This window comes from Gobius niger (assembly GCF_951799975.1).
Source record: "Gobius niger genome assembly, chromosome: 1".
Taxonomy (NCBI): Eukaryota; Metazoa; Chordata; class Actinopteri; order Gobiiformes; family Gobiidae; genus Gobius; species Gobius niger.
Window position 1 is genome coordinate 16,017,998 of NC_136852.1, and position 6,818 is coordinate 16,024,815.

Genomic DNA, 6,818 nt, shown 5'->3' on the forward strand with positions numbered 1-6,818 from the left:
ATGTGAGGCTTCCAATCTGCATCATTGGCTCCTCCAACCACCACCAACCGCCAATTTTCCAATTATAAAATGACCTGATCTATCATTTCATTTGAGCCCTTGGTGCCCCTTTTTTTCCTCAAATAATTCCCTGTAGCTAGCCCCTATATGCCAAGTGTAGCATTGAGAAACACTGATTCACTTTACACAAAATGACATTGAACCACCACTAACCACCTTGCCACCAACAACATAAAATATTAAAGCAGGGCTTCCCAAACTTTTCAGGACGCGAAAATTAAAAATTACTCAACCAACAACTCGGGACCCTTCTTTATAATGTAATTAGTATTTATGACAATATAACAATGTATAATCTGGTTTAATGATGTTAGTTTGGATACTGTATTTTGATATTTGGCAAATCAAAAATACACCAAATTTAATGGCAGAAATGTAAAAATAATCATATCAAAATCATCTTGTGACTCCCACATCAGAAACCACTGTAATGAAGCGCAAGTGTATTAAAATGTAATAGATAAGTCCTTATCAAAAGTGGAAAGTTCATATATAGTTATCTCGAATTTCCAAATTAGATGCACATTTATGTTTAAAAACAGGATGCCTAAGATAAGAGCTCTTAGTATGGCCAAAAGCCTTTCGGTCCAACGGTTATCCATTACTCTGTTTGAGTTACATATTAACAAGGAAACCAAAGGAGCTCAGACAATTTACAAAGCACCGTCAGTTACTTGAAATGTTTGTAATTTTATCTTGTATTAAATTCATGGAAGATATTAAATTAACAAAAAAAAACCTTATGAACAAATAGAGAAAAAGGGTGTACAGTACATAGAGACATTTCAACAATATATTAATAAGAAAAGTTTGACTAAAATATGACCTATGGCAATGAATTCACACAGTAACAAAACATATGTTATTTTTATGTAAAAAGCAAATTACCAAACCAAATAACTAGCTTTTTAAATATAGTAATGTTCATTTAATTATTTACTCAGTCATTAGCGCCTTACATTGAAAATACCTTGAGTTTGTTTAATCTCGCTCAATCACAAAGTATATTTAAGTGTGTAATTTTAGAGAAGTTTTGTGAAGTTCTGTATTTACATTTAAACAAAAAAAAAAGTAAAAAAAAAAAAACTTACTTTTTGCGGGAGGTCTTCTTCACCTGTGTCGCTGTTCATTTACTCTCCTACAGTAGCTGCATTTGACATCGAGAGACATTAGTTCTGCATTCTCTTTAGAAGTTCCCCATCCTTTTTTAGTCAGGAACACCCTTTACCTGACTTCACTTCCAGCACTGACAGCTTATCTCTTCTGTATTGCTCCCTGAAACATTCCTTATTGCCGGCGTCCCATATTTAATCTCAGAAAACCCTCACACCCCCGGCCTCTGTGCACACTTCCAGGTATCGCGCTCCCTTTGTCTGCGCAGACCTAGTGAAATTAGATATTTTACTCCACAAGCCTGCCTGGGTTTTTTTTACCAGAATCCTGACAGGTTAATATGTAACTTTAATATTGACATAATGTTATATTGCCTTAAGGAAAACCTTTTCAAGTATAAAGCCTTAATATGGCGATTGTTGGGGACCTTATGTATGGAAGTTATGTATAGACACATTTTAAATCTAAAGAGAAATAGAACATTTGACATTGCAGTGGAAAATCAATGAATAAAATTGCAGACTTTCCACGCAATTTGCTGCTGTTCCTGTGATGGTGACCTGTTGCCATGTTATGACATCACACGCATAACCTCTATTGGGTAAATAGAGATTATAATGTACAGTATATACTATTGGGCTGGGTTCAGTGAAATGTATCACTGTGATATCCATCAAAAATGTGCACTACCGGTAGTAGTAGTTGTACTGCAAACTGGTATAAAAGTGTATTTTTTCTTTCTTTATTTATTATTCCAAACTAAAATCTGGTATATTTCACTCTGTATGTTCTGAGCTTTTTATTTGCTTCGAACAAATGTTTTCAAGATATTCTCATTAACCAGTTACTAAGTATATACTACTATACTAAGTTTAAATATTCAGTTTCATGCTTTAAGTAAAAGCAATTGTTGGGTTTGTTTGCCACACTTCCGTAAAGTACTTCCTTGTGTTTTCTTCTTTTCAAATAGCTTCAAAGAAACAGCCTGTTTGTCCCACAGCCGCCCACAGGTTGTCCCGTAGAGATGAGGGACGTCCCATAAAGAAGGCGTGACTCCCGAGAAGAGCAGGATATGCTCCTGGTGCGTAACTGCCTGGTATTCCCGAGAGCCAATTATTCACACAGAATAATTCTGTATCACATAACACGGCCTTTTGTGATCCTTATCACAGGGTCCAGGCTCAGTGACACTTCCTCGTCTCTGTCTTAGATCCCGTCATGGGAAATCTTATCTCTGCCCACAGCCTCTGTCACTGTTTAATGTATGTGAGATTTGAACAGCCAGTAGAAAACAAACGTAATGTGCGTGTTTAACTTAAAGGAGCTACACATGACGTTTTTTTTTTGTAGCGTAAGTAAAAGTAGTAATTTGTGAACAAAATCAGCCTGATGCATGAAGTTTGTGCCGTGTTATGCTTTGTTGATGTTGTGTATGGTCAACCCAATAGTCAATATGTGACGAAAAGGGGGTTACCTTTTACATCGCATAGTGACTCTGAAGGACGGCAGTGACAGTAAAAATACCCATTTCGTCACATTTTGTCTAAAAAGGTTCAATATTAGGTTTAGTCCCTTTAAGTCTAGTTTGACCAGAGCAGTCTACTTGGATGGAAACATCATGTTGTTTAACAGAATTTATTCAGTGGTTTTACAACTCTGTCTCAAAGAATGGCAGGTTTATTATTGGTTGATGTTTCTTTGGCATCCAGACGGCAGATTTCAGAGTCCTTGGAAATGTTGTAGTTGGAAGTGAAGTGGCAATAAAAGCTATTCTGATTCGCTAAGTGGGCAAGTTTTAACAAACTGCACAAACTCTGGAAAACTAGCATGTGGATGGACTCTGGAATCACCTGTTGGTCTGCTTTGTCAGTGACACAGATGTGTCGTCTGTCAGCTGTCTCTGGTTTCACAGTTAATGCCCACTCTCAACGTCCAGAAGTGACTGTGTGTGAACACATTTCCCACAGATCCTTTATAAGGCTGAGGCTGCATTAGCTTGAAAAGTTTAATCATAAACAATATGACACAACACTTAAGATAAGAAGCCCCAGTCTTTTCATATATACGTTTTAATAATACATTTTAAAATTTCGAAGATTTAAAATGTTTTCAAAACAGCTGCCTTGTGTACAGAGTGTTGAACAGCCCGGCTCCACCACCTCTTAGTGAATTCATTAAAAAAAGGAACTGTGAGACAAACACTCTACAGTCAGGGGGGACTGTGAAGTGCAGTTTCTAAAGTCAAAATGTGCTTTCTATTAAGGGCTGTGTTCCACCAGTGACTGTGAGAGAAAGTACCACATATGTTTCATTTAAGAAACAAGTAAAAGAATGGCTTCTTGGTCAACCAACTTGTGACCACTAGGAGGCAGTTATGCTCACAGGGACATGACTTTAACATGAGTAGGTCTGTGTCTATGAGTGTGAGGGGGAGCTACAAGCAATTTGAGTAGTTTATGGATGGGGTGTCTTGTTGTACATGTTGTACTGTTTGTAAATGTGTCTACTGTATGTCATGTTTTGTAGTACTCGTGTATGTTCTGTGTTGGTGGTATGTTTTTACCCGATGGGACTGCGGATGGAAACGAGCTCTGAGCTAAATCCGGCATAGTTACAGCACTAGTTGTCTGTTCATTAATGTGCATTATCCCATTGAAATAAATTAATAAATGAATTGAGACAAGCTTTTATTGATCTCACAATGGAGAAATTGACTTGTACATTCAACCCTCAGAAACACTCAGGTGTGGTGAATAGACAGGAAATGTATCTTACATACAATGACTACCAAACACTTTAAAGGAGCAAAAAGTATAAACAGTAAAAAATAAAATAAACTATAATAACAAAAAAGTCAGTATTAGCAGTGCAGGTTGACATTCATAGTGCAAGTGGTTGATAAAGTGACACAGATAAAGTGACACAGATAAAGTGACGTAGATACAGAGATTATTGCACATAGTTTTTCAAAGAAGTTATTGCACATGTTACTTTACAGTATTGTACAGTCTAACAGCAGCATAGTTCTCTACTTTTCTGTAGCAAATGAATGCTCTTTATAGAAATTTAGGATACTTTGTCTTCTGTAGTGTGGGATTGTATTGTATTGTGTTGAGGCCATTGCAATTTCTAAATCTATAAATATTTTTTTGTGACTTCTGCAAAAGTGTGAATCATTATTACTGCTTGAAAAGGAAACACTCTTTCCATTCGTGCACACGCAACATGTCTTGTTCTGCAACTGTATTTAGGAATCAAAGCACCACATGTTTTTCACAAGTGTAAACAATCTAGCTCTCAGCGAGAAAAAACTCCACAAATTCTAGAATCTGTTACAAATCAACTGTTGAGAGTGTTCTGATATTCCACCTCACTGCATGGTACAATCACATGACCTGCAGAACAAAAAAACAACTGAACAAGGTGGTGTCACTGGGCTCTAAATAAGATTGTGGAGAGACCTCAGAGAACCCTCAGTTTGAGCTTCTGAACTCTAGGAGGCGATACATAGTTCCACTGGCTACAAAGGCTGTGTTTAAGAAGTTGTTTGTCCCTTGTGCCTGGGAATCCTGAATGAAGCAGCGACCTAAACACAGTTGCTACAGAAATGGACGAACTGTTCTGTAATATTTCTTTTAAATTATTTTTCTCCGGTTTTTTTTCCTATATATTTTTCTGCCAGGCCTGCTTGTATTGTCCTAGTCTTGTGTTTTTATGTGTTGGTGGGCCAAAGATGAATTTCCATCTCTATAGACAATCAAAATCTATTCTATTCTATTCTATTCTATTCTATTCTATTCTATTCTATTCTGATTTGGGCCCTAAAACTGTAACACAGGCAACATCAAACAGTAAATTAAGTGCAACTTGCCCACAAAATTACACATTTTATATTTCAGCTTGCATCCGCTATAGCACCTTACTTGATAAGCGACCCTTATGTATTTGTGCTCAATACCCATTAGGGTCTTGTGCAGTGATATGGTTCTGGATTCGGTTCTTGATTTGGTTCCGGAGTCTCTTAATGATCTGTAAACCCCCTTTTTATTCAATGTTGTTATTTTGAATTGTTTGTTCATTTGTAAAAGTGCCATGGAAATAAGGAATGGTGTTACTGATATTCGTCGTTTATGGCCCATGAATGATACAGTATTTATAATGTCCAGCAGCATTTGCCAAATTTAGCCTTCTAGTAAATACCCATTGTAAGCTAAAATGATGGTGTAGTAAGTGATCTTATTACACAATAGGCATCCTCCTCCTACGACTCTGATGTCACAGGGTTGTTGGGAAATCTGTGATAGATCCTCAAGAAAAGCCGGGACTACAGGTTTTTGTTGAAAGCCAATACAGACAGATGTTTTGTGTCTCCCCCCTTATCAGTTTGAAACAACTGACTTAGAATCACAAATCCTAACATTTGCTAATGAAGGTGGGTAAGGTAAAGGCACGGGAGACAAAGAAAGGTGATAGACCGGTTTCTAAGTATGACCGGTATGGGGACATGTCAGAGAGACGTCAGCAAACAAGGAAAAAAGCCAGTGTCCTGATTTGTTTCTTTAGCAGATGTAAGGTTCTATTTTGGAAGTAAAATAAAATAAATCCGAACAGGAGCTAAGGAAGTGCCACGATCTTAACAGGGGTCATCCTGGAGAGCCATGGGGAATAATGGTAAGTCAGGTCTTCTTGAAAAACTTGTCTTACAGAAAAACAAGCACTAGGGCAATGTCTGTCGGTAATGTAAGGGCATTGTTAAGTCTGCTTTGCTGCTTAGACTGCACTATAATGTAATATTTTTGTGTTTGATATGATGTGATTTAAGTGGAATCCATAAAATACTTACTATTAATAGTCACCTGTGTAGATTTTATTGACGGACCAGAAGCCAAATTTAACATGTTGGCTTTAGACATACTCTCCAGGACTAATTGCTTTTCTTCCCTCATTTTGATTATAATAAATTACACAATAAAACTTCTGATTGTAACTTATCCTTGTTGTCCAAAGTGATAGTGACAGTGAAGTCATAGCAATGTAAGAACTCGAAACAAAATACTCTTATGCTTAGTGCTAGTCCTCAAAATGGCAGGTAAATGAGACTGACCATCTATAGGTATTATACAGAATGATATGAATGCATTGGCCATACCGGCAATGCATTCATATCATTCTATATAATACCTATACAGAATGATATGAATTATGCAGAATGATATGAATGCATTGGCCATACCGCCTTTGCTATGCTCGATCCCGTCAGACCTTGGAAACTAAGCAGCGAAGGGCCTGGTCGGTACTTGGATGAGATACTCTTTGGTAACACCAGGAAGCCTGATGAATGTAGTTAGTGAGTGAGTGGTTGGTGGTGGTCAGAGGGGCCGATAGCGCAGACTGGTTGCCTCGCTTCCGTCAGTCTACCCCAGGGGAGCTGTGGCTACAATAGTAGCTTAACACCTCCGAGTATGGAGTGAATGAATAATGCAATGTAAAGCGTCTTTGAGTGTCCAGGAGAGCGATATATATAACCAATGCATTATTATTATTACTATTATTATAACCCAGGTCAGGTTTAGGGCTTTCAGTGCTATGTTATACCACTGCACCGGTTCAGGGATCCCTTTATGTTTGCAGGGAGCAGAGTGAAC